The 27,972-nt window shown below is 49.1% G+C and overlaps 1 pseudogene; it reads left to right on the top strand.

The window, feature by feature from the left end:
* The first annotated feature begins 3,539 nt into the window (after positions 1-3,539).
* LOC125973865 (janus kinase and microtubule-interacting protein 3-like) lies at positions 3,540-23,673 on the top strand (annotated as a pseudogene).
* The last annotated feature ends 4,299 nt before the right edge of the window (positions 23,674-27,972 follow it).

The raw sequence follows: 27,972 nt of genomic DNA on the forward strand, positions 1-27,972 counted from the left end.
TTATGCCGCACTGAACAACACCATGCCGCACTGAACAACATTATGCCGCACTGAACAACATTATGCCGCACTGAACAACACCATCCCGCACTGAACAACACCATCCCGCACTGAACAACACCATCCCGCACTGAACAACACCATGCCGCACTGAACAACACCATGCCGCACTGAACAACACCATGCCGCACTGAACAACACCATGCCGCACTGAACAACACCATGCCGCACTGAACAACACCATGCCGCACTGAACAACACCATGCCGCACTGAACAACACCATGCCGCACTGAACAACACCATCCCGCACTGAACAACATTATGCCGCACTGAACAACATTATGCCGCACTGAACAACATTATGCCGCACTGAACAACATTATGCCGCACTGAACAACATTATGCCGCACTGAACAACATTATGCCGCACTGAACAACACCATGCCGCACTGAACAACACCATGCCGCACTGAACAACACCATGCCGCACTGAACAACACCATGCCGCACTGAACAACACCATGCCGCACTGAACAACACCATGCCGCACTGAACAACACCATGCCGCACTGAACAACACCATGCCGCACTGAACAGCACCATGCCGCACTGAACAGCACCATGCCGCACTGAACAACACCATGCCGCACTGAACAACACCATGCCGCACTGAACAACACCATGCCGCACTGAACAACACCATGCCCCACTGAACAACATTACGCCGCACTGAACAACACCATGCCGCACTTAACAACACCATGCCGCACTGAACAACACCATGCCGCACTGAACAACACCATTCCGCACTGAACAACACCATGCTGCACTGAACAACACGACGCCGCACTGAACAACACGACGCCGCACTGAACAACACCATGCCGCACTGAACAACACCATGCCGCACTGAACAACACCATGCCGCACTGAACAACACCATGCCGCACTGAACAACACCATGCCGCACTGAACAACACCATGCCGCACTGAACAACACCATCCCGCACTAAACAACACCATGCCGCACTGAACAACACCATGCCGCACTGAACAACATTATGCCGCACTGAACAACATTATGCCGCACTGAACAACATCATGTCGCACTGAACAACACCATGCCGCACTGAACAACACCATGCCGCACTGAACAACACCATCCCGCACTGAACAACACCATGCCGCACTGAACTACACCATGCCGCACTGAACAACACCATGCCGCACTGAACTACACCATGCCGCACTGAACAACACCATGCCGCACTGAACAACACCATGCCGCACTGAACAACACCATGCCGCACTGAACAACACCATGCCGCACTGAACAACACCATGCCGCACTGAACAACACCATGCCGCACTGAACAACACCATGCCGCACTGAACAACACCATCCCGCACTGAACAACACCATCCCGCACTGAACAACACCATGCCGCACTGAACAACATTATGCCCCACTGAACAACAATATACCGCACTGAACAACATTATGCCGCACTGAACAACATTATGCCGCACTGAACAACACCATGCCGCACTGAACAACATTATGCCGCACTGAACAACATTATGCCGCACTGAACACCATGCCGCACTGAACAACACCATGCCGCACTGAACAACACCATGCCGCACTGAACAACACCATGCCGCACTGAACAACACCATGCCGCACTGAACAACACCATGCCGCACTGAACAACACCATGCCGCACTGAACAACACCATGCCGCACTGAACAACACCATGCCGCACTGAACAACACCATGCCGCACTGAACAACACCATCCCGCACTGAACAACATTATGCCGCACTGAACAACATTATGCCGCACTGAACAACATTATGCCGCACTGAACAACATCATGTCGCACTGAACAACACCATGCCGCACTGAACAACACCATGCCCCACTGAACAACATTACGCCGCACTGAACAATATTATGCCGCACTGAACAACACCATGCCGCACTGAACAACACCATGCCGCACTGAACAACACCATGCCGCACTGAACAACACCATCCCGCACTGAACAACACCATGCCGCACTGAACAACACCATGCCGCACTGAACAACACCATGCCGCACTTAACAACACCATGCCGCACTGAACAACACCATGCCGCACTGAACAACAACATGCCGCACTGAACAACAACATGCCGCACTGAACAACAACATGCCGCACTGAACAACACGACGCCGCACAGAACAACACGACGCCGCACAGAATAACGCAATACCGCACAGAACAACACCATGCCGCACAAACAGTTTTAGATAATATTACGTCGCAGTCATGCGACGCGGACATGACGTCAATAGGCGGAACTCATGGCAAAATTATAATCCGTGGGCGTGGCTTGCAACAGGAAGTAGGAAAGCGGCAATGCTGGCAAACAAGACACAGCGGTTAGTAACACGACGACTAACAAGACAAATATTTTTGTTTTCAGCTTGCAACTTGACCGTCTAGAGCGTACAAGGTAATTACAACTCATTGTTTTGAAAAATATGTTTTTTTGTTGGCCTGAAAAGCGAGGCAGTGTGGCATTTGGGAGGAACGTCGAACTCGGCGTCTGCTTCCAGCCACAGACGCCAAATTTCGACGATTATTTCGACTGGTCAACGTTTGTAAATTATTGCGTTGATTAAAAACTTTATTTAACTCTACTCTTAACTTTGCCGTTTCAGATATGCGGGTATTACACCGCGGAAATGACGTCAATAGGCTGAACTCTGGCCAAAATTCAAATCTGTGGGCGCAATGGCCTTGAGCGAGACAACGGATACAAACACGACGATTATCAACAGAAATATCTTTATTTTCTGCTTGCAAGTGGACCGTCTAGAGCGTACACGGTAAGTACAACTCATTGTGTTTTAAAAGATTTATGTTTGTGTAGTTTGCGTTGCGTTGTATCTGTGAATGTTGGTTGAGGCTAAATGTTAATGTTTAATTTCCTTCCTTTAGGTTCCACGGTGTTTGTTGGCTGTATGTTTTCCACTGCAAGAAGAGGCTCGTATCATTGACCAGCAGGAGCTACAATGGTGAGTACCCCTTTCGTCGTCCATTTATGTTAAACACTTCCTGTTTCATGTCTAACAGTACTCGATTTAACAAATAACCATAAATAAATACAGTGTGGGCAGTCAAGTTAACATATGTGATTATCCTGCCTAATATGTTTATCACAAATATGTCACTAATATGTTTATTTGTTTATCACAACACCTTTGGACCTTCAGCAATCGATTATTTCCCTTCATCTACATAGAGACAGAACGATGGTGTCTTAAACATCTCATTCATTTCACCAAATAACTTCACGCAGGTGGATAACGGCCGTCTCGGTCACGCTATGTTGCGTGATGCAGTTTTGAAGAACCAAATGCATTTATTCAATGAATAAGTCAAGCTAGATCTATGTTTATGATGTTGTACGTTACGGTACCGATTGAAGTTGAGTCCGAAGCCAGTGGAAAACAGCGCTGCGTTTGTGCTCTCCAGGTACAAATGTTGTGATCTCTGACTGACGACCGGGCGAGACTCGAGTAAGAGATGTCCAAACGAGCTCCGGCAGGGCGGGTCAAGGCGGAGCGAACGGACGCCTTTCAGGCCGCCAATGACGAGCTGAGAGCCAAACTGATGGACGTCCAGTTAGAACTTCAGCAGGAGAAGAACAAGGTGAAAACCTCAACAGACAGACACTGCCTTCCTCCCTGCCTGCTTCCCTGCCTGCCTCCCTGCCTGCCTCCCTGCCTGCCTGCCTCCCTGCTTGCCTCCCTCCCGGCCTCCCTCCCTCCCTCCCTCCCTCCCTCCCTCCCTCCCTCCCTCCCTCCCAGTTTCCCCGATGTAGATTTGACATGCGTGTGCCATGACTGTGTCAGCCTACGTCAACAAATGCACCGAGGACGTCAGCACCACTAAGAATATCATCACCCGGGGCAACCAACGACCCTGGATGACTGAGGAGGTACGTCAAACGCTACGAGCGCGGAACTCTGCCTTCAAGTCTGGCGACAAGGAGACACTGAGGACAGCGAGAGCCAACTTGAACCGTGCCATCAGGGTAGCGAAGCGAGACCACAGTCGAAAAATTCAGGATCGTTTCCACGACGCCAACAACACCAGGAGTATGTGGCAAGGCATACGGGCGATTACAGACTACAACTCACCCTCCCCCCCCGGTGGGTGAAGTTGATGCTGACTTTCTAAATGGTCTAAATAACTTCTTTGGGAGGTTCGAGGCACTAAACGGCACTCCAGCAGTTAAAACTGTCCCCCATCAGGAAGAGGAGGTACTCTGCCTTGACTCCGCCGATGTGTTGAAGACCCTGAGGAGAGTCAACCCCCGTAAGGCCCCTGGCCCCGACAACATTCCTGGGCGTGTGTTCAGGGAATGTGCAAGTCAGCTGGCTGGGGTCATCACAGACATTTTTAACACCTCGCTGGGCCAAGCCACAGTGCCAGCGTGCTTTAAGACTGCCTCCATCATTCCGGTGCCGAAGAAACCTCAAATCACCTCATTTAATGATTACCGGCCTGTTGCACTGACTCCGGTCATGATGAAGTGCTTCGAACGGCTGCTTAAAGATCACATCGTTTCCAGACTCCCCCCATTATTTGACCCGTTCCAGTTTGCCGACCGGCAAAACCGCTCCACTCAGGACGCCATCTCCTCCGTTCTTCACCTGAGCCTGGCTCACCTGGAGGAGAAGAACACCCATGTTCGGATGCTGTTCCTGGACTTCAGCTCAGCGTTTAACACCATCATCCCACAGCATCTAGTAGGAAAATTGGAACACCTGGGCTTCAACACCCCCCTTCGCAACTGGCTGCTAGACTTCCTCACCAACAGACCTCAGTCAGTCCGGGTCGGACAGAACACCTCTGATGTCATCACCCTCAGCACAGGCTCCCCTCAGGGCTGCGTCCTGAGCCCCCTGCTGTTCACCCTGATGACACACGACTGCGTCCCCAGGTTCACCACCAATCACATCGTGAAGTTCGCAGACGACACAACGGCGGTGGGGCTCATCAGAGACAACAACGACCTGGACTACAGAGAGGAGGTGGAGCAGCTGGTGGGCTGGTGCAGAGACAACAGCCTGATCCTGAATGTGGAGAAGATGAAGGAGATCATCGTCGACTTCAGGAAAAACCAGCCTCACCACGCTCCACTGATCATCAACAGCTCAGCTGTGGAGGTGGTCAGCAGCACCAAATTCCTGGGGGTCCACATCACAGAAGACCTCACCTGGACTATGAACACTACGGCACTGATCAAGAGGGCACAGAAGCGCTTGTACTTCCTGCGGAGGATGAGGAGAGCCCACCTGCCCCCACCCATCATGAGGACGTTCTACAGGAGCACCATAGAGAGCATTCTGACAAGCTGACTCTCTGTGTGGTGTGGAGGCTGCACCGCCTCCGATTGGAAGAACGTGAGGAGAGTGGTGAGGACAGCAGAGAGGATCATAGGGGCTCCTCTTCCCTCCATTCAGGACATTTCATCTCAGCGCTGCATGTCCGGTGCCCGTAACATCAACAATGACCCATCACACCCCCACCATGGACTGTTCTCCCTGCTGCCCTCTGGGAAGAGGTTTCGCACAATCCGCTGCAGGTCCACCAGGTTCTGCAACAGCTTTTTCCCTGCTGTCATCAGACTGTTGAACATTAGAACTGTTGAGCTCTAAACTGAACTCTGCATCACACATTCACAGAACTGTACTTTATGACACTACGGACCTCTATCTTGCACTATCTCGCACTACCAACTTTACTGAACTTGTGTAAACCCTTTAAATAGAAGTTTAATACATGGTTTAGCATTCCTCTGCACACTCTTGAATACTGTTTTGCCTACTTGCACTATTGCATAATTAGCACTGCTGCACTTTATACTTATTTGTAATATATATATATATACAGTATATGTATATATATATTTTCATAGGATATGTTACTTCTATTCAACTGCAATATCACTACTTTGTTGTAAGCCGTGTGCAACGAAATTTCGTTTTGTATGCACCATGTGCAGACAAGATGACAATAAAGTTTGTCTAAGTCATGTCAGGTCAGCTGTCTGGAGAGAGAGAGAAGTCAGGACCTGCGGGCGGAGCACCACCGTGCCACCGCCGCCATGACGGAACTCAAAAGCAAACTCCATGAGGAGAAGCAGAAAGAGTTAGCCGTTACCAGGGAAACATTACTGCGGCAGCATGAAATGGAGCTGATGAGAGTGATCAAAATCAAAGATGGAGAGATCCAGCGACTGAATGCCTTGGTCCTCAGCCTGAGGGACGGCTCCATGGACAAGGTGATCCGCTCAATCCGTGTCTGACTATCCGCACGCCACGTCGGGCTCCGATGCGGCCGCTACCGTATTGTGTAGCTTGTCCTCAGTAAGCGTCGCGGCGCTCCGTTGCGGTCTCAACGGCCCGATGTGGCGCAATGTCTGCTCAGGTGAGGAGCGGGGGCGCTTTGCTGGCGGAAGTGGAGGAGACGCGGCGGTGTCGGGAGACCGAGCGGTGTCGCCTCCACCAGGAGCGCGGAAGAAGCCCTGGCAGCGGCCCAGCAGGCCTGGCAGTCCCGAGCGGCCGAGCTCCGATCGGCTCATCACCAGCATCGGGAGGAGCTGAGCCGAACCAAGAGAGACTGCGAGAGGGAGATCCGCCGACTGGTAGGACTGATCAGATGCGCGGTGCGTGGCTATGTTCCCAATTTCGTTGTATACCTGCAGTGCAATGACACCTAAGGCATTCTATTCTATTCTATTTCACAAGAAGAAAACGTCCGGTTGCTCGCTTCGCTTTTGTCACAGCAATGGTGTTCTAGTCGATTCAAGATAAAAATTGGCCGGTTGCTCTCTTTGTTTTTGTCACAATTCTGGCAAATGAGTTTGCCCGCCTGCCTGAGCGCTCCCCGTTTGTACATCCAGATGGATGAGATCAAGCTGAAAGACAGAGCGGTTAGTGTTTTGGATAAATCCCTGGGGCCGGCCACGTCCACCGCCTTCAGCTGCAGACTCAGGCTGCCGAGCAGCAGATCGCTGCCCTGAGGGATTCCCAAAGGGCGGGCCTAAACTACCCTGGAAGTGGGGTCAACGGCGCTACTAGCAATCCTCTTCATAGCGTAAGCCACCTCATCACACACTTGCAGTACGCATGACTTAGTTCGTTGCTGGAGGAAGGTAGCACAAAAACAGTTTTGAACTTTGAACGAGTGGTTGTGTGTGTGTGTTGCGGGGCGTTTTCAGTCTCAGGAGGATCGGGACACGCGAAGGTTTCATCTGAAAATCGCTGAGCTCAGCGCAGTCATCAGGAAACTGGAGGATCGAAACGCCCTGCTTTCTGAAGAGCGCAATGAACTGGTAATTTATTGACGGCACGCTTGAAGGTTTGCGCTACGTTTGATGCGCGCCATCCAGCGAGGCACCCATTGCGCTTGCTTATTAGTTGAGCGGCGCGGCGAGTCGGTTGCCTGGTAGATGTCTTTTATTGGGAGCCAAAGCCACGATTCCGTTCAAACCGATGCAAAAGGAATGGATACGTTCTGGCCCGCGTGTTGTGCGTCTTTCGCATCCCGCACTTCATGCTTGCAGCTTAAGCGACTGAGAGAAACAGAAAGCCAGTTTCTGCCACTCCTGTACAAAAACAAACGCCTGAGCAGGAAGAATGAAGAACTCTCACTGGTGCTGTGTCGCCTTGAAAACAAAGTGCGCTTTGTCACCCAGGAGAACGAGGAGATGGCAAGCTTGGTAAGTCGACGCGGACAACGGCGGCGTGCCAACAGAGTCCACTGCATTTGTGTTCCACAGAGAAGGCCTAGTTCGCTCAATGACCTGGAGCGCGGTTGCGGCCAGCAGGACGGTGAAATGGAGTTCCTTCAAGTTGTGGAGCAGCGGCACATCATCGACGACTTGTCCAAGGTCTTCAGGCAGGTGACTCGGTGCACGTACGGCAGCGCCGCGCTCGCTCGCTGTCGCCAGGAAACCTTTTCCGTCCAAAGCTTGGCCGGCGGCCGCCATCCAAAAAATTGGCCCCTTAAACTCCGACCTTTCAAGCAGGAGCATTGTGCGCACGCGTTTGAACACGCTTTAGACTTGTTTTGCCGTTTTCAGCAGCTCAAAGCTCCCGTTTTGTCAGCGCCTTTGCCACTCGCTGTGCGCTGAAAACGACGGACTCGCCCGGCTGCTCAGCCCGTCAACCATGAGCCGCGAGCGCGACGTCATTGTCCGTAGGCAGCTAGTGGCAAAATGCACCCTGTTAGAGTTGCGCTCGCTCCAACTTATTTTGCAAGAACCACACGGGAGACAAGTAAGTTCTTTTGGACACCTGCAGGTGGAGAGTCCATCCGTTGTACGAATGAAGTCTGACTCTCGGCTCCCGCACGAGCATTTTTATTAAGAGAAACAGGGTGGGTGTAAGAGTGGATTGAATAGAGAAAGCCCTTGACCTCTAGTCAAAACATAGCAAGGGATGTTTTACGACTTTGTGTAGGAAGGGATAAGCGATAGGGATAAATAAGGGATAAATAATATTATTTATTACAGGTTGCAGTCAAAGTCAAAGCAACATAATCATACGATAAAGATAATCTGGAAAACCCTGACACACCCTGTAGTTGTCACTTTTGGAAAAGACGAGCGTCCCTCCAATCATCGCCGGTGACGGGTTTTTCAGGCTCTGGAGACAGGAGCTCATGTCAGAAATGTCATCGTGAGTCGCGTTTGTTTCTGCGCCGGAGCCGTTCGTTCCCTTTGCATCCAAAGAATCTCAAAGGCGGATTATTTGTGTCGACAGGAGAGAGATTTGCTGCTACGATACCGACATCGAGAATCTCTGAGGAGGAACAAAGCGTGAGGTCCTGCAAGGTGAGTCTGTTTGTTTGCGGCTGCTTGGTGTTGCGCAAGATGAAATGGCCTTTTTCTCGCTATCGTTCCTCTCGTCGATTCATCGTGAGGTGTCGCTTCAGTTTGTTCAGAGAGATGTTTGCTTCCGCGCCCGCAGGTCATCGAAACATTTTACGGCTACGACGAAGACGTGTTGGTGGACTCGGACGGATCGTCCTTGTCTTTTCACACCGACAGAACCCCCGACACGGAACCCGAAGAGGTAGCCCGCCATTTCTGCCAGCGTATTGGCGCCAAACATTCCTCTTCAGCCTGGAATCGGACTCGTCTTTGCGTCGCGGGTGCTTTGTCGCCGGTCTGACTGATTCTGGTACTAGTGCTGTGTTGCATTGGTGTGTGCATGAGGAGGCGGAGCTTCGCTACCGCCAGCTGACGCAAGAATATCAAGCGCTGCAACGAGCCTACGCTCTGCTAGCCCAGACCAGCGGAGGGGACTACGACGCCGAGAAAGAGATCAAGGTGGCGCCCCTTCCCGCAACCCCCGGCCGGGTCGCAGCCTCCCCGTTCTCACCCAGCCTCGGGTGTTCTCTGGTCTGAAAGGAGGAGGAGGAGCCTCCCTCCTCCTCCTTTCAGACCAGAGAAAAGCTGATGGTAGTGTCAAACGCACCTCTTTCAATAATCACTCTTCCCTTAAATATCTACGAAAGTTATTTAATTCTCTAACATGTTCGGAGTTACTTTTTACGCGGCCCGTCAAAAGGGGAAACGGGCCTGCGCCCTTCAAATAATTAAATTACTTTCAGTTCTACACCAAACCGATAATCCGATTCAAACACTTCCGTTAATTTATTCAGACGAAGCAAACTTTCAAACGGATTGAAATTCACTCGTGTCTCAAATAACTACGAAAGTTATTCAATTCTCTAAAATTGTCTGATGTTACTTTTATTTATTACGGTCCTATGTTATACCATAATAACCCCCTGCACATTAATCAAATTGTCAAATCAACCCCGAACCATCGATTGTACATTCAGTACAAATCAGCGCACAACAAAGTAGATGAATATACACAACACATTTATTGAAGAAACATGAAATAGAATTACAAATCTTAATCACTCCAGAAACCGAACAATTTCACCCACTGATACCCGTGTTAATAAAATCATTCAATCCCAGAACAATTCGATTGCAAAACACAGTTCATGAAAGAGAGAATCAATTTTTAGCCAAGCAAAGAAATCAAGAAGTAAAAATCACATTTGTGCTTCTCCAAACAATTTATGTCACGCCACTATTCTCATAGTGACGGGTCCCTTGATCGAATTGACTAACAATATTGCTTTAAGCTGTTACAGAATACATTTTTAGCCAAGCAAAGAAATCAAAAAGTAAAAATCACATTTGTGCGTCCATGCGTGACTCACAATCCGACACCGTGTTCCTGTTTTATTTCTATTTTAACTTGCTTAGCTTATTTTGGCCCCTTTTTTGGTCTCATGTTTTGGTCTGGCGCCATCTTTTGGACAAATTTGGAATTTCAGCTCTGCCAATTTATTCCTGTGAACAATCCATATTTTACCATTTGCACCATCTCTTCCCCCCATGTTACATGACAGTAGAAATGGGTCACTATCAAAGCAGAGTAGCAGATCTGGAGTCAGCGCTGAAGCAACAAGGACAGGTAAGCTTATCAATGAGCACACCTTTTTCTCAGACAAAATAGCTACATTCTTCAGTCACTCATTCGTCTGGCATTACTGGACCAACAACCCCCCCCCCCCCCCCCCCCCCCCTGAACGTGGCTGGGAAAATGTGGAGAAAAGCAAATGTCATTTTCCAGTCAACCAAAGAATTTGTGGATGAAAATGACACAACATTCCAAAGCTGTCCACGCGTTTGTCTCTTCTAGAATGTCAAGTGGGTGGAGGAGAAGCAGCTGCTGCGTCAGAGCAATCAGCAGTTGGCCGAAAAGGTGACGGAAAGAAAGGCGCTGGGCGGAGTCGCTTGGCGTCACACCCGTCCGGAAGCCCCGCAGATGAGGTCTGACTGTCTTTTCAGGTCAGGCGGATGGAGGCGGAAGAAGCGCGTCTGAAAGAGCACATCCAGGATATCCGAGACCAAAACGAACTGCTTGAGTTCCGCATCCTGGAGCTGGAGGTGGGAAGACTCGCACAAGCGTTTTGAGGCCAGAGATGTGACGGACGGACGGACGGACGGACGGATGCATGCCTCTGCCTTTCAGGAGAGGGAGTGGCGCTCCCCCGTCTTGAAGTTTCTGCAAGTCCGTTTCCCAGACGGCCTCAGCCCTTTGCAGATCTACTGCGAGGCCGACGGCGTGAGCGTACGTAAGGCGTCCCTCGCAACCCTAACCTTAACCTGAGGTCCCAGAACACCTTACATTGCTCCTTGCGCCTTTCCCCAGGACATCGTCATCAGTGATCTGATGAAGAAGCTGGACATCCTGGGCGATAACGCCGTAAGTGTATGTCGAACTCCTTATGTTCGCACTCCACGAGACTCGGCGGCTCAAATGTGACTTTTGGAAGGCTTTGCGCTGAAAGAACCTTGTTGACGCTGTGCCTTTGGGCTCTTGCAGAATCTCACCAACGAGGAGCAGGTGGTCGTGATTCACGCCAGGACCCTTCCCACCCTAGCCGAGAAGGTAACGCGCACGTCCACGCACGCTCTCGCATTCTGCTTATGTGACAGCAGCCTTTCCTCAGTGGTTAGAATACATCAAAGTGACCAAGTCAGCACTTCAACAGAAGATGTTGGACATTGAAAGTGAGAAGGTAGACAGACACGCGACATCAGCCAAGGGGAACTCGGGGCAATGTGCCCCAACAATTCTGACCTTGAGCTGTGCTAGGATATGTTCTGCAACCAGAAGGGTAAAGGGAAATGTGCGTTTGGGAGTTTGCAAACATATTTTTTAAGGTTGTGTTAAACTTATAATCATATTAATATCTAGTATTAGAGTGCACGTGTGGATTGGTGGGGGGCAGGAATGTGCGAACTGCATGAACTTGTTTTCTTCGAAGTGTTGTGGAATAGGCCCAGATAGGGAGTACGGGAGGAGACCATCCCAAGGTCGGTTAGGAAACGAGAACAACAGCACGTCTATGAGACCGGCCTTCAAGGGAAAAACCCAACCGTCTGACCTCAGCGACACCTGGACCGGGGAGGAGATGGCCATCGACCAATCATCTCACAATATTTTGCATGCTTTAATATTCATATTGTGTTTCTTTAAAACTGGGCAACCCGGAAGAATGTGTCGTCTTTTGGTGGTCACAAAAACGCACGAGTTTTAGTGTGAGGGACCCGGGACCCAGGCCTGTATTAGTGCGCTCTGTCAGGAATAAATAATTGGTAAATTTGGTCTGATTGATCTACTGGTCTTCTCTTTGACAGAACGAACTCGCAAAATTGTTAGGTGCGCCAGTGTGTGGATTAGGACATAGCAATTTATGTGTTAAGTGTTGATCGCAATTTGGAGTCAGATCAATAACTAGAATCCGTAACCTAACAATTTCTTGGTGACCGCGGACGTGATGTCAAGAGAAGGGTAATTGACAACTCGTGGTCTGCATCCAGGGCACCGGACAGTGTCAGGGACACTGTCTCTCGGTCGGCGAACCGTTGGGAATAAGCGCACAACGTTGAGCTGGTACGACGTCTTCTCAAACCCTGAGCTCATCACCGATAAGGTAAGCAGAATACCTGTTACTATAAGTCGAAATTCTGCAAATTGAAAGAGGAAATTTAAGAGGAGACTGTCGTTCAGATCAAATAAGGTGTGCATGAAGTGAAGATACATACGGTGAATAAGTTTGGAACTTACGTGTGTAACGTGTACGGTAAAGTCAGGGACTTACGCGTATTACGGATAGGTCAGGGACCTAGTGCTTCGTCGTGGCGGACAAGGGTGCGGTGACGATCGTATTCAAATAGCTGGGGTTAATAAAGAGATCCCCGGGGGGAAGTGAGGCCTCCCCAAAAAATATCCGGTGGTAACAGTTCCTTCTGTGAGAGATCAGACCGCTAAAATATCCAAAATGAACAACCAAATTGGGGGGAGTTTGTGTGATGAGGGGAGTTTGTGTGATGAGAGTAGTGTGTGTGCTGAGAGGAATGAGTGGAGTGAGATTGAAAGAATGTATGCTGATGTGGAAGCGCAAATTGTGAGTGGTATTGACCGAAAGAGAGTGGCGAAGGAGCGAATGAGACACCGAAAAGTCTTCGCGAAATTGGAAGCTGACAAATTGTTTAGGGGCTTCCCAACAGCTTGGGACATGGAACGCCTGGCACGGCAGTTGCAGCAAAAAGAGAGTGGGGTGCTGAAAAGAAAGCTCGCCTTGGAGGACGAGAAAAAAGGCGCCGGCTGGCGTAAGCGGAAGGTGCTCGAGAAGCACATTAGAGAGAATGAGGAAGAGCGACGCTCCTTGCACAATTTTGCGACAGCTGCAACAGCTTTGTTTGCCATTCAGAAGAAACTGCCCGTGGAAAGTGTTGTTAATGTGAGAAAAGCAGAGGAGGTAGAGAAAGCGGTGAAAATAGACGAGGGAAGAAATGAATACAAGGGTATTTATCCATCTTTGCATGATGTGACACACCCGAGTGCCCCCACCCTCGGAGTGAGCTATGTTGGACCGCCGCCGTACGGCGACCCCGGAGTGATGGCTCCGGTGGTGACGCTGGGTGGCAGAATGGTAGTGGATGTCGAGGGCGAAGGCGAAAGGGCGGATCAGAGTATTGTACAGTTGATTGAACAAGCAGTAAATAAAGAGAGGCGAAGGGCCCGGGAGGTGGACACATCCCGCGAGGAGACCTCCACCCCCGGTCCGAGCCCTCAACCGTCCAATGTGACGAAAGGAGAAAGCTGGCATAGACTTACTGCCGAGAATGAGGCGCTAAAAAAGAAAATTGATCAAGCCGATGAGCAGCGTAGACAGGAAGCGCAGATGTTAAAATGGGCAACAGAGAGAGGGAGACGAGAAGACGCGAAGAGCGCGCGAAGACAGCAAGAGCGTCCACAGTGGGAAAGCAGCGAGGGGGAGGAAGAAGATGATGTTGTGATGCAACAGAGAAAAATGTTGGAGTGCGCGAATCAGGACAGTAGAAAGAAGTGCAGACAGGGAGAGAGAGAGACACGGAGAAAATATAATTTGCGGAGTGGTCAGGGACAGATGACACAGGCCGAGGTGCAGAAAAATGAATTGATGTGTCCGCTGGTGACCACATCGGGCGGTCAGCACTACGAGCCCATGGTGCTCCGTGATGTGACCGCGATGATGGAAAAGATGCCCCCACTTCACAGAGGAGGCAAGGTGTGGCTGAACAAATTTTTGGCTCTGATGAGTGGGCAGAGCTGTACACTCGGTGACATGCGCCAGATGTTGGCAGGAGCATGCTCCCTGGTGCAACTGCAGGCAATTGAGGAAGCCGCAGGCACAGCGAGACTGGGGAGGGAGGTGCCCTTGCCACAAGTAGCAGCGCCCCTGTTTGAAAACATTAAATTGACTTTCCCACAACCCACCGATCTGGCCCCCACTATGTTTCCTTATGATGTGAAAATGTCACCTGCACAACATTATGTAACATGTGTGGAGAGTTGGATTGAAACCACAGGTCGACATCCGGCTCTCACGCACGAGGCAGAGGTGCTCTTCCGAACGGCGCTGCTGGATGGACTTCCGCCAGATGTGAAGAAGCAGCTAATGTCAGATCCTGACATTCTGGTTTGTGCCGAAGAACGATTTAAACGTCATCTTTTGCATCACTGCAGAATGTTCACTGAGTCACAAGCTAAAGTTGAAAACGAGACAGACGCATTATCTAAACAGTTGTTGAAATTACAGTTGGCAAAAATGCATGGTGAAGCTAAACAGTCTAAATCACAGAAAAAGGAAATGCAAATGTCACAGGCTCCTCAGGTGGTGGGGCGCGGAAGGGGCCAGTTCCGGGGCGGATACAGAGGCCGGGGAGGGAGTGCACCTGCTTACCCGGGGAGGGCAACATACAAGCCCCATTCAACAAACGCATGTTTCATCTGCGGCGAAACCGATCACTGGGCAAAAGAATGTCCACAGTATCGACCGCGCGGAGCCACCCGCCCAGCCGGAGGCCCGCCATACCAACCCGGGGCGCCGATGCAACAGGCAGGAACAGCTCCATCCGGTGGACGGCCCTGGCAACAGCCACAAACGCACGGAGGTCAGTACTACCAACATGATGATCTCTGGTGTGGACAATTTGAATAGGGCTGCCCGGGGAGCCAGGAAAGCAGTGGCCCGGCGGAGCCAATGCTTCATGTGACAGTGGAAGGAAAACCTGTGAAGATGCTGGTGGACACGGGAGCAACTTATTCATCAATAAACACTGCCCTTCCTGTATCCTCACTGTCAAAGAAAACAACAACTTTAGTCGGCTTCTCGGGACAACCACGTACTCTGCCTTTTACCAAACCACTTGAAACTGTGATCACCCGGACAGGGTGTAGACTGTGGCACAAATACATCCATTCCACAGACACTCCGATCAATTTGATGGGAAGGGACTTGCTGTCAGCCGTTCAAGCCAGAATTCTGTGTGGGCCAGAGGGAGTGATTATTCAATTTCCAGATGGCGTCAGCATCCAGTGCTCACAGCAGCTACAACAACATGGTCAGTGGCTGATGGCGCCCCTACCGGCAGAAGCAGAAACTGCAACCATCTACTGGGCCAGGCTGGAGCCAGAGACCCCTGCTGGTGGCGGTGTGTTCTCGACCTACCTACTGTGGAAGCCTTGGATCTGCTCACTGACGCCATACCACCCACCTGTTGATCCTTTGCATTGCACGCTATATTATGATCGAAAAAGTGATGATGTATATCGGGATTTGTTTGAAGAAATTGAAGGGCACATGTGGGATTTAACTTCATCATGCATTTTGATTGGTAAAGAGGGAGTCGCAGCGGCAACTGAATTGACATATGAACAAATGCAGTGGTTCAAAATGACAGAGAAAGGGGTGCCACACATTTCGCTGGCTCTTGCCCCAGGACACGAGGCCAGACAATTGGGCTCAATGGTCAAGCAGTTGTTGCAACAGACCGATTGGCGGAAAACTCACATTCCTAATTTGTACTGGTCTGAGTCTCAGAATGCATACCAAATTAAACAAACCATGGTAGACACAGGATTGCTGGAAATGATGTTGGTGTCCCGCACACACGGTAGGGAGTTAACTGATCATGAGGACGCTGAGGTAATGCTGGCGGCCTTGCCCGACACACTGTGGTCCCAGGGTCCATTTGATGTCGGGTTTTGTCATTCGGTGGCCCCTATTGATCTCCAAATGGATGAGACGCAGCCTATCAAACGGCCTCAATATCGTTGGCCGAAAGAGGCGGACCAAGGCATGGAAGACACTCTGTGTGGCCTCTGGGACGCAGGGGTGTTGGAAGTGTCGTGTTCCGAATGGAATACCCCGCTGAGGCCAGTGCGGAAAGCAGATGGGAAAACATGGCGCATGGCACATGATCTGAGAGCAGTAAATGATGTCACCATCACTCCTGTTCTTCCCGTGCCGGACCCGCACCGGATCCTAGCGTCATTGAACCCTGCCTATCAGTGGTTCACAGTGATTGATTTGGCCAATGCCTTCTTCTGCCTTCCGCTTTCCCCCTCAGTGCGGCACGTGTTCGCATTCACCTACAATGGAGTGAAACTGCAATACACTCGCATGCCGCAGGGATTCAAAAACTCGCCAGGTTTGTTCAATCAGGTCCTCAAGGAACTCCTTGAACCATGCCAAATGCCGGATGGCACTTTATTGTTGCAGTATGTTGATGATCTGTTGATTGCAGCAAAAGACGAGCAGGCGTGTCTTGCAGGAACAAAGAAAGTGTTGTTGTGGTTAGGAGAGAAAGGGTTCAAGGTGTCAAGGAAGAAACTGCAATGCTGTCGCCAACAGGTCACTTTTCTAGGTCGAGTGTTGACCCCTAGCGGCCTCGCCATGTCGCCTGAGCATAGAAACTCCATTCTCCGTCATCCACGGCCCACCACTGTCCAGGAGATGCTATCATTCCTGGGGTTATGCGGCTATAGCAGACACTACATACCCTGCTTTGCCGACAAAACCGGTGTCCTCCGAGCCCTGATCCGCGAACAGGGGGCCAGGAATCTCAAGGCTTGCCTGGTTTGGACACCGGAGGCTGCCGAGGTCTTTGTGTCACTGGTGCAGGAGCTGGCCTCTGCTGCGGCTTTGGCCACTCCTGATTACACCCTGCCCTTCCATTTAGATGTCTCCGTTTCAGGAAAAGTTGTGAATGGAGCTCTGTACCAGAAAATGCAGCATGGACGTGCAGTGCTGATGTATTGCAGCGTCCCCTTGGACAACATTGAGCAACGACAACCCGACTGTTCCAGATATGCTGCTGGTCTGGCGAAGATCTTACTCAAAACAGCCCACACGGTCATGGGACATCCCATCTATGTGTTAACTGATCATGCGGTATCCTCATTTGTCGCGTCAGCGGCATTCACGTTGACTCCGCTGCGACAAACACGGTTGTTGAAAATATTGACTGCTCCAAATGTCAACTATGTCCATTCCGGAGTGAACATGGCAGATCAATTGTTGGTGGGTCCACATGAGTGTGCATTAAAGGTCCAGACAGTGACAAAAGTCCGACCTGACCTCTATTCCACTCCGCTCGGGCACGGTCGGGTGGTGTTCACTGATGGCTGCTGTTGGAGAGACAAAGAGGGCTCCCTCCATGCGGCCGCGGCTGCGGTCGAGTGGAGGGATGGTTCCTTCCAGCCTCTTAAAGTGATGAAGCTCACCACCCGCCCATCAGCCCAGGCGGCAGAAGTCTTTGCCTTGGTGTTAGCCTTGCGGCAGTGTAAGGGGGAAGCCGTGACCATCTATTCTGACTCTGCCTATGCGGTGTCGGCGGCCTTAATCGATCTGGTAGGGTGGCTACAGAACGGGTTCACAACGGCCAGAGGCCCGGAGATTGCACACAAGGACTTGATGTTGCAGCTGTTTGAGGCGTTGAAATACCCAAGCGAGGTGGCCGTTGTCAAAGTGCCTGGTCACTCTAAAGCTGACACCCTAGTGGCCAGGGGAAACCAAGCGGCTGATGAATTGGCCAAACAGACGGCCGGGTACGGCGGGGCAGCGGACATGATGGTGTCCCGCGGTCCAGTGATTGTGGACGGGGAACACCCCGACTCCTGTTTGCCTCTGTCGCTTTCACATGCCGATCTGTGTGCCGCCCAGGATGCCACGTCCCCGCAACAAAAATCAGTCTGGCTGGCAGCAAAGGCTGTCAAACGATCGGATGGCTTGTGGGTAGGACCCAAAGGCCAGCCCGCTCTTCCGGAAGGAAGGCTAATGGCGGAGGTCCTGGCACAAGCACACACACCTTCCCATGTGGGCCACCATGCCATGATGATCCATCTCCGGAGTTGGTGGCATCCCAGACTCTCGGACGTGGTCTGGAATTTCGTTGCGAATTGTGAGTCCTGCCAGACGTTCAATGCACGCCCTACGTTGAAGCCAAAGCCCGGCCTGTTTCAACCGGCCCCGTGGCCGGGGGCAGAGGTGATCATTGATTTTACCGACATGAGTACAAGAGTGAATGGGAAACGCTTTTTGCTTGTGATGGTTGATGCTTACTCAGGCTGGCCTGAGGCATATCCGTGCTCGAAGGAAGATTCTACTGCTGTGATCAAGGCTTTGATCACCCATTACATCCCCACGCATGGTTTCCCGGCCCTGATCCGCTCTGACAATGGTACACACTTTAACAACAAAGCCTTGGCCAAGGTAGAATCAATTTTGGGGTTGAAGCATCGATTCGGCTGTGTCTACCATCCTCAGAGTCAGGGCGGAGTTGAACGTATGAATCGAACACTAAAGGAGAAATTGGCCAAAATTATGGCTCAAACGACAATGAATTGGCTCCAAGCGCTCCCGCTTGCCTTGTTGTCTGTGCGGCAATCCGTTAACAGGCGCACTGGATTCGCACCGTTTGAATTGATGACGGGTCGTCTAATGCCGGGACCAGCAACGACGCTCGTCCCACCAGAGGATGTTACGGTACCAAATTTGTCTCATGCAGCATACTGGTCCTATTTGTCTGCTTTGGTGTCCAGTGTTTCTGCACAGATTGGAGAGAAATCCGCTGCGGCCGCGGCGGAGGAAGGAGTGTCGGCGGAGAAACAGCTCACGCCGTACGTGTACGTCCGAGTCATCTCCAGAAAGTGGACCGAACCCCGGTGGAAGGGCCCCTTTCGTGTCTTGGCCAGGACGTCTCACGCGGCCCAGCTCGACTTCAAAGGACGCCGGTGGTATCACTACTCACAACTCCGTCCGGCCCCAGAGTTTGTTCCGTCAGAATGAAGGTATTCCTGTTTGGCCGTGTCCCGGACCCGGCCAAAGGGGGGGGGACAGAAGGAACAATACGGAAAAGGAAAGGTTTTTCGGAATTTTCAGAATTATTTTTAGTAGGAGTGCTATGTGTGAGTTGTCTTTTTGTGTGGGCATTGATGACAATTGATGAGACCATCCAGCAGAAAACGTCCCAAATTCAAAATTCACCCACCAACAGACAATACCGATGCAGAGGAAAAGTAGTCTATGAAGCTGAGGCGAACACAACAGAAGAGCTCTCACGAGAGGAACAGGAAGGTTTGAGACAGAGATGTGACAGCAAAAATTGGCAAACGTATGTCACGTTGTCTAATTGGACAGAGACCAACCAAACATTACATGACAAATTGGAAAAGTACCAGAGAAGGGTGTGGAGGAACCAAATTCAACAAGTAAAGAAAGTATTGGATTTAGCCCCACCCGATAGAGAAGGGACATGTATTTACCAATGTAAAGAAGATGGACAGTTTGTTGTTGCTTCATGTCATGGACAAAAGAAGTTAACGTATGGAGAAATGTGGTTGTTTTATTCTCAATGCTCAGGGAATGAGTTTGGTTTGTTCTCGGTTGAGAGGGCATTGGAGAGTCACGGCATACAATTATCCACTCAGATGACGCAGATGGCGGGGAAGGTAAGTCAAGGGAGGTTGAACGATAAATTGAAAAACCCCGCCCCAATTAAGGAACCATTGTGGTACTGTAATGGAACAGGGTGCCCCACAGCATATTACAATGTGTCTGAGTACCATTTAAACATTCGGTCCAAAAGACAAGTGGTGACTGGGGTCACTCAGACACACCGCGGACTCTGCGAACCGGTTCAATCATTCAAATGGGGGATCCAGGTTTGCATCCCTAAAAACGTGACAGTACAAATTACCATACCGTTTGATAGTTTGGTAAACGGGCAGATTAGAGGACAAGATTATCGGGATTATGATTGGTATTTGACCAACGAGTTGGTAAACAGGGGTTGGAAAAATTTGGTATGGGACACCAAAGATTGGTATAAATCATGGGGGACTAGTGTTCAAGCGAAACAACATCAGCAAATGATAAAAGGGGAAAAATCGCAGACAGGCATCACCTTGTGGGTTAATACTTCGCACGATTTACATTTGGGAAGCCGCACAATTGGATGCTGGGGTTTCCAGTTAAACATATATATGTATGGCTACCCGTATTGGCAGGTGTTCCTATGTCAAGGTGAGGATGCCGAACAAGAATTATCCTTGAGTCCCTCGACAAACCCTCGAATCCTCGCAAAAGCAGTCAGGAGCGTAGATGATTGGTTTAGGATTACCACGGGAGTCACTGCTATAAATAATAATTGGCTTTTGATGGCAGAACAAGCTGCTAATACTACTGGTGAAGATTGTGTGGTCTGTCTTAAGGCAAGAGTAGTGTTAAAAATTGTACCAGCGGCAGTAGAATCATCTTGTATCTTACAGGTGTTGACCCAGCCCAGTACTAGTGGTAATTGTTTAATTTATGATGATATTTTCCCAGTCGTAGGCTTGGAAAAAAGAAAGCCCATTTTTGACAACCATGTGACTCAACAAAATATGACATGTTTAAAGTTAAAGGGAACCGGCATAAGTATTGGGACAATAGATCCTACATGGTGCCAAGTCAATTTGTCACTGAATTTAACCTCTCCTCTCTCTCGTGCAGACATCTGGTTGTGGTGTGGTGATGACAAATTATATGATCGCTTGCCGAAGAACGCATCAGGTATCTGTGCCCTCGTGTCTTTGATAATGCCTGTGGTGGTTGTCCCCATTGAAATACAGAATCTCAATTGGGACCTGGAGTTCCCACTGGCGGAGCTCCTGAAGCGAGCCAAAAGAGACGTTTTGCCCCCGTGGTTGAACGACGACGATCCAACATATATTGACGCTATAGGAGTGCCCCGGGGTGTACCAGATGAGTATAAACTCGCTAATCAAGTGGCCTCGGGATTCGAAAGTATCTTCCTGTGGATCACCCCCAATAAAAATGTAGACCGTATTAATTACGTTCATTACAATGTCCAACGACTGGGTAATTATACAGCTGAATCATTCGCCGCAGTTCATGAACAATTGGCTGCAACATCGTTAATGGCGTTCCAAAATAGAATTGCGTTGGACATGCTATTGGCTAAGGAACATGGTGTATGTGGAATGTTTGGTGATGCATGTTGTACTTTTATCCCAAACAACACGGCACCAGGAGGCCGACTGACCAGGGCGTTGGAAGGACTGAGGACACTGAACAAAAAGATGAAAGATCATTCAGGTGTACACACTGATATTTGGTCTGATTGGATGAAAACGTTTGGAAACTGGAAAGGGCTCATCATGTCTGTGCTTGTTGCTGTGGCTATTTTTACTACGATTATGATGTTATGCGGTTGTTGTTGTATTCCATGTATTAGATCACTCACTGTCCGGTTGATCGAGAAAACCGTTGGCCCGTTGCCACCGATGGGGCAATATACCCTGTTGACTCAACATGAGCCGCAGGGGGAAGGAAGGATCGACAGCGCGCTGGTGGCTGTTTGCTAGGGTAACGGGTGATGACCTCATAAATGAGGTCATGAGAGGGAATAAAGGGAAATGTGCGTTTGGGAGTTTGCAAACATATTTTTTAAGGTTGTGTTAAACTTATAATCATATTAATATCTAGTATTAGAGTGCACGTGTGGATTGGTGGGGGGCAGGAATGTGCGAACTGCATGAACTTGTTTTCTTCGAAGTGTTGTGGAATAGGCCCAGATAGGGAGTACGGGAGGAGACCATCCCAAGGTCGGTTAGGAAACGAGAACAACAGCACGTCTATGAGACCGGCCTTCAAGGGAAAAACCCAACCGTCTGACCTCAGCGACACCTGGACCGGGGAGGAGATGGCCATCGACCAATCATCTCACAATATTTTGCATGCTTTAATATTCATATTGTGTTTCTTTAAAACTGGGCAACCCGGAAGAATGTGTCGTCTTTTGGTGGTCACAAAAACGCACGAGTTTTAGTGTGAGGGACCCGGGACCCAGGCCTGTATTAGTGCGCTCTGTCAGGAATAAATAATTGGTAAATTTGGTCTGATTGATCTACTGGTCTTCTCTTTGACAGAACGAACTCGCAAAATTGTTAGGTGCGCCAGTGTGTGGATTAGGACATAGCAATTTATGTGTTAAGTGTTGATCGCAATTTGGAGTCAGATCAATAACTAGAATCCGTAACCTAACAAGGGCTACCTGGATGAAGAGTTGGACTTCAGGAAGCGTTCCATGGACCAGGCTCATAAGGTAAGCCGCCCTCAAATCTCCCGCCGGACTACTGATGGACGAGGATTGCGGCCCAGAGGATCATGGAGCTGGAGGCCATGTTGTACGAGGCGCTACCGCAGCGGGACTGCCCCGCCACGGACGGCGAAAAAGCCAGCCACGCTGGCGTGAATGACGTGCTGACGGCGGATCAGAGACAAGAGCTTAGGAGCGCCGTGGACCAATGGAAGCGAGCCCTGATGTGGGAGTTGAGGGAGCGCGACGCTTGCATCCTCCAAGAGAGAATGGATCTGCTGCACAGCGCGCAACAGGTAAGGGCCCAAAGCCAGCCCGGCACTTACTTGCACGCTTACTGGCTTTTGAAGGCTACTTTCCATTTGTCCGTCCTAGAGGAACAAAGAGCTGAAAGAATTCATCGAAGCTCACAAGAGACAAATCAAACAATTGGAGGAGAAGTTTCTGTTTCTCTTTCTAGTCTTCTCCTTGGCCTTCATTCTGTGGCCCTAACACCAGCTGGTGAGTGAGCTCCAGCGGCACCGCACTCGACACCTCCGATACACTGCCAGCCGGTCTCAGACGTTGGCAGACGCTCCGATGCCGACGTATACCCCCCGCCACGGTGACAGAGGCACCGCGTCACACCGGCGCTCATCCAATCAGAAGGCAGGAAAGGCAAATTCACATGCAGGGCACTCTTGAACCAGAAGAGAGCGCCACAAAAAACGGTTGTTGCCCCAAACGCGCACTAAAAAGGGTCAGAATAACAAGAGTCCCACCGGCCAGCCGGGGCCACCCGTCCATCCATTTCTTCAGGGGGGGAAAAAATTGGAGTCACCGGTGAGTACATTTTGCATTTAGCTCTGCTTTTCTGCTTCTGTCTTCAAGTGTGTGGCATCCTGCGACCAAAGATTCAGCCAACCCCAAAGCGGTTGACCTCAACGTCCCACCACCATTCCTACCAGAGCAGGTGACGTGATGCTTTGGACATCCTTCCGTCTCAGATGCCCAAAAGTACTCTTTGCCACATCTGCGGCAATACGGTGTCTTTTCAAAGGTGCAAATAAATCCAGCGTGGGCGGAACACGCACGTCTTCGGTTTTTCCCGCTTTGTTTGTGTGACAGCTGTTGTGAAAATTTTACACAAATAAAGTTGTATAGTACAGGTTTGGCCAAGCCGCAACTCCCGAACCGCATGCGGCTCTTTTATGTTCATATCAACATTTGTGTGTGTGTGTGTAGGTGTGTGTGTGTGTGTGTGGGGGGGGGGGGGGGGGGGGGTTGTGCGTGTTGGCTTCACTTGAGTTCAATTTAGTATTTTCGTCAAAAGCGCATGTGGTGAAATTCCACAAAGTAGGATGGGCAAACACATTCCAGTAAACTATTAGTGTCAATTGGGCTCTCGAAATGGCAGGGAAAAGATGCACAGCAAAACGAAAATATGTAGATGAACACAGGACGTTTTTATCAGAGTGGGAAAGTTTCTATTTTTTGTTGAACGTGATGGCAAACCATTCTGCCTGATACGTCAGACCTCAGCGCATTTCAAAGATTCAAATCTTCAGCGCCATGCACTTCAGCTCACTCCATGCTAACATTGATCAGGCGTCGAACCCGCAACATCATGCTTAAGAGGTGGACATGCTAACCAGTGCGCCATTATGTCAACGCATAACAACTGTAAGAACTTCCGCCGGAATTCAAATCCGCGGGGAGAGTTAACTTGTTTAAAAGGGAGTGGGCAGAAGAATTATTTAATTTATTTAAATCTATTTGGAGTGTGCGCCATTATGTCAATGCATAACAACTGTAAGTCTACTAAACAAAACAGCGGTTGCTATATGACGTCTGCCACGTCGTGGTCACGTGACGCGGACGTGACGTCGACGCCTACTTTACATCCCACCGATCACAGGACCCCTCGGCTGCATAACCGCGCCCCCTTCCCAACCAATCGGATTTGCTATACGCGAAAACGACGCCAATGGGCGGGCTCTTCCGCCAGAATTTAAATCCGTGGGCGTGGCTCGCAACAGGAAGTAGGAAAATGGCGATGTTGACAAAGACACAGCGGATGGTAACATACGACTAACGAGAGAAATATTTTTATTTTCTGCTTGCAACTGGACCGTCCAGAGCGTACACGGTAAGTACAACTCATCGTTTTTAAAAAGAAGTACTTTTGTTGCCCTGAAAAGCGAGTGAGTGTGGCGTTTGGGGGGAACGTCGAATTTCGACGATTCTTTCTGGTCAACGGTTGTAAATGATTGCGTTGATTAAAAAAGAAAACTTGATGTAACTCTACTTTTAACTGCCGTTTCAGATAAGCGGGTATTACGTCGCAGTCATGTGCCGCGGATATGACGTAATTGGCTGAACTTCCACCAAAATTCAAATCTGTTGGCGCGATGGCCGTGAGCCACTGAGCAACGACGAATATCAACAGAAATATCTTTATTTTCTGCTTGCAACTGGACCGTCTACAGCGTACACGGTAAGTAACACTCATTGTGTTTAAAGAGATTTACGTTTGTAATAGCAACGTGTAGCTGAGGCGCTAGCAGAAGTGTAGCCGCGTTGCGTTGTACGTGTGAATATTGGTCCAGGCGAAATGTTAATGTTTAATTTCATTCCTTTAGGTTCCACGGTGTTTGTTGGCTGCAAGTTTTCCACTGCAAGAAGAGGCTCGTATCATTGACCAGGAGCGAGCTACAACGGTGAGTAGCCATAACATTTATGTTAAACACTTCCTATTTCATGTCTAACAGTACTTGATTTAACAAATAACCATAAATAAATACAGTGTGGGCACTGAAGTTAACATATGTGATTATACTGCCTAATCTGTCACCGAGTATATTGTTGCAAAGTAATATAAGATCCAAAGTTGTAATTCAGAATAGTTTTCAAAAGAAGGCCATTAGAATTATATACAAGTCTGATTACCCTGAACATAACAACAAGCTATTAATTAAATCACAAATTCTTCAATTCAAAGATTTGGTAGATTATCAGAATAATAATGTCTAACAGTAATTGATTTAACACATCACGATAAGTAGATTGAGTGTGGGCACTCTCAAGTTAACATATGTGATTATACTGCCTAATCTGTTACAGAGTATGTTGTTGCCAAGTAATGTAGAATAGATCCAAAGTAGTAATCCAGAATAGTTTTGAAAAGGCCATTAGAATAATAAACAAATCTGATTACCTTGAACATAATAGTTAAGTGTTGAATATGTCCTATGAAGTCAAAATTTGGCACCATCATGTGGTGAAATTTGGAATTGCATCACATCCAATTTTGCCTGGGAACAAACAGATTAAATAAATCTTAGACTTAAATAAGCCACTCCTTCTCAAACAAGTAAACTCTGCCCATTTTGCGCAGTAGATGGTCTGTTAATATCTAGTATTTATACAAAGTCATAATTTAAATTGCTTTTAACCTTCATTCATCGCTTCAACCAACATTACTCGCTCTTATTACCAACTTGTATCGATTTAACTGAGCGTTTAATACTTCCTATCAGGTCTCAAGTCAAGATTTGGCAAAATACAATTTCAGCAAATCCAATTTTGCCAGGCAACAAAAAGAGATTAAATAAACTAAATAAGTCTTCTTCCCATTAAATAAATCAGAAAAGTCTGTCTTGCAACCAGTCCTCTTCAAACAAGTAAAGTCTGCCCGTTTTGTGCCGTAGATTTTGTGTCTATGCCTAGTATTTATACAAAATCATAATTTAAACGACTTCATTCCTTCATTCACTTTGGAAATTTGGAATTGCAGCAAATCGAATTTTGCCAGGGAACAAAAATAGATCAATTAAACTAAATAAGTCTTCTTCCCATTAAATAAATTAAAAAAGTCTGTCTTGTAACCAGTCCTTTTCAAACAAGTAAAGTCTGCCCATTTTGTGCCGTAGATTTTGTGTTTATGCCTAGTATTTATACAAAATCATAATTTAAAGGATTTCATTCCTTCATTCACTTTGGAAATTTGGAATTGCAGCACGTCAAATTTTGCCTGGGAAGAAAAGTAGATTAAATAAATTTAATAAGTCTTACTACTTCCCAATAAATAAATTAAATACGTCTTACTTGTTCCCACTCCTTTTCAAAAAAGTAGTTTAAAACGAGGGCCCTTCACTCAACCTTTAACCTCAACACCGCACGTCACATTGTGTTGTATCTGTGAATGTTGGTTGTGGCCAAATGATAGTTTTCTTTCATTCGTTTAGGTTCCACGGTGTTTGTTGGCTATATGTTTTCCACTGTCAGAAGGATGAAAATACAAAGTACAACGCTTGGACGTGGGCGACGACGTCACCGGTGAGTCCTTCCTTCCTATTTATTTACCTTCTAGGTGCTAGGTGCCGCACTGAACAACATTATGCCGCACTGAACAACATTATGCCGCACTGAACAACACCATGCCGCACTGAACAACACCATGCCGCACTGAACAACATTATGCCGCACTGAACACCATGCCGCACTGAACAACACCATCCCGCACTGAACAACACCATCCCGCACTGAACAACACCATCCCGCACTGAACAACACCATGCCGCACTGAACAACACCATGCCGCACTGAACAACACCATGCCGCACTGAACAACACCATGCCGCACTGAACAACACCATGCCGCACTGAACAACACCATGCCGCACTGAACAACACCATCCCGCACTGAACAACATTATGCCGCACTGAACAACATTATGCCGCACTGAACAACATTATGCCGCACTGAACAACATTATGCCGCACTGAACAACATTATGCCGCACTGAAAAACACCATGCCGCACTGAACAACACCATGCCGCACTGAACAACACCATGCCGCACTGAACAACACCATGCCGCACTGAACAACACCATGCCGCACTGAACAACACCATGCCGCACTGAACAACACCATGCCGCACTGAACAACACCATGCCGCACTGAACAACACCATGCCGCACTGAACAACACCATCCCACACTAAACAACACCATGCCGCACTGAACAACACCATGCCGCACTGAACAACATTATGCCGCACTGAACAACATTATGCCGCACTGAACAACATTATGCCGCACTGAACAACATTATACCGCACTGAACAACATTATGCCGCACTGAACAACATTATGCCGCACTGAACAACACCATGTCGCACTGAACAACACCATGCCGCACTGAACAACACCATGCCGCACTGAACAACACCATCCCGCACTGAACAACACCATGCCGCACTGAACTACACCATGCCGCACTGAACAACACCATGCCGCACTGAACAACACCATGCCGCACTGAACAACACCATGCCGCACTGAACAACACCATGCCGCACTGAACAACACCATGCCGCACTGAACAACACC

The sequence above is a fragment of the Syngnathus scovelli genome, chromosome 8 (assembly GCF_024217435.2).
Source record: "Syngnathus scovelli strain Florida chromosome 8, RoL_Ssco_1.2, whole genome shotgun sequence".
Taxonomy (NCBI): Eukaryota; Metazoa; Chordata; class Actinopteri; order Syngnathiformes; family Syngnathidae; genus Syngnathus; species Syngnathus scovelli.